The sequence below is a fragment of the Camelina sativa genome, chromosome 1, assembly GCF_000633955.1.
Source record: "Camelina sativa cultivar DH55 chromosome 1, Cs, whole genome shotgun sequence".
NCBI lineage: Eukaryota > Viridiplantae > Streptophyta > Magnoliopsida > Brassicales > Brassicaceae > Camelina > Camelina sativa.
The window spans coordinates 19905949-19907760 of NC_025685.1; positions in this window are offsets into that span (position 1 = coordinate 19905949).

Below are 1812 nucleotides of genomic sequence, written 5' to 3' on the forward strand. Positions count from 1 at the left end.
ATGCCTCGGTTTCCGTTCCCGAAGTAGATCTGAGATCTACCTTGACGAGCCCCTCAGTCCCCACCGTTGAAGGTTCACCCTCCGGTGATACTGTTCCTTTCGTTGATGTCGTTACTCCTCCTACGAACGCCGTTGCAGGTCCAGCCTCCGGTGATGGCTTCCCCTGGCCCCCGTTCATACTCGACAGTGGCTCGGGATCCTTCCTGTTTGGAAGAGATTGGTACTCCTTCTCAGCACATTTCTGGAATCCCTTTCGTATTCATCCCGGATGAGAATATCCAAGCCACAAAGATTGAGTTTCAGGACTTTGTCTTTGCACAATTCCACGGCCCCCCTCCGCCAATGGGTAGGATAATTGGGGTAGTCAATTCTATATGGGCCCGTGCTGGTCCGAGAATCTTTGTTCATCGCATTGGGGATGGAATCTTCTTGCTAAAGGTGACGAATCCACGGGTCAGAGAATNCAGGGAAATTAAAACAAAAGGCCTCGAGAGCGGTGTTTTTTTTTTCCCCTTTTTCAATTCGCCGTCTACGGTACAGAACAAACAAGAAAAACCCTAGAAAATGTCAAAACAGGAAACCCTAAATGTAGAGGGGATGAATCAAAGAAGAAGAAGAAGGAAGGTGAACAACAATGATGAATCGAAATCGAGAACTAGGGAGAGAGAGAGGAAGCAAGAAGAAATGTGATGGCCGGAAATTTATGCCATTGAAGCGTTCACAAAAGGAACAATCTCCTCCATCAACTTCCCCTATTCTTTTGCTCTCTCCTTTTTTTTTTTTTTCTTTTTTTTTTTTCTCGTTTCTTTTTTCTGTTTTATTTGGTTTTCACTTTTAACATTTGTTTTTTTTAATTCTTACTAATTAATTAATTTATTGTCACCAAATTTTTCTTTTGAACTAGGTTTTGACCCATACATCAATTTATTTAATATATTTTAGTGAAAATTATACATTATAGATGACAATTATGATATATTAACTTATAAAAAACTTTAAATTCTTTATAAAAAAATATTTCAATTACGAGAAGATAGAGATGCAACTAACTCCATAACTTTCCCCTCCTATAGAAAAAACTCTCTCCCCTTCTTTCCCCGACATCGATCTCACGCCGACGGTCGGAAATTTCTCCATGATTCCCAAGAAGAAGAAAAAAGCCTTGCGTGGGATTGTTCCACGGTCATCAAAGTATGCCCGGATCTCTGCCCTTGTTGCTTCCGGCTCTCGAAAACCGCCATCGTTGCCTGCTGCGACCGCTGGTTCTGAGCCTCTTGTGCTTCCTACCGCAGTCGCGTCTGATTTCCCATCCGCTCCGGCAATGCCAGCTGCTCTCACTCCAGATCTTTCCTTGGCAAATGCCTCGGTTTCCGTTCCCGAAGTAGATCTGAGATCTACCTTGACGAGCCCCTCAGTCCCCACCGTTGAAGGTTCACCCTCCGGTGATACTGTTCCTTTCGTTGATGTCGTTACTCCTCCTACGAACGCCGTTGCAGGTCCAGCCTCCGGTGATGGCTTCCCCTGGCCCCCGTTCATACTCGACAGTGGCTCGGGATCCTTCCTGTTTGGAAGAGATTGGTACTCCTTCTCAGCACATTTCTGGAATCCCTTTCGTATTCATCCCGGATGAGAATATCCAAGCCACAAAGATTGAGTTTCAGGACTTTGTCTTTGCACAATTCCACGGCCCCCCTCCGCCAATGGGTAGGATAATTGGGGTAGTCAATTCTATATGGGCCCGTGCTGGTCCGAGAATCTTTGTTCATCGCATTGGGGATGGAATCTTCTTGCTAAAGGTGACGAATCCACGGG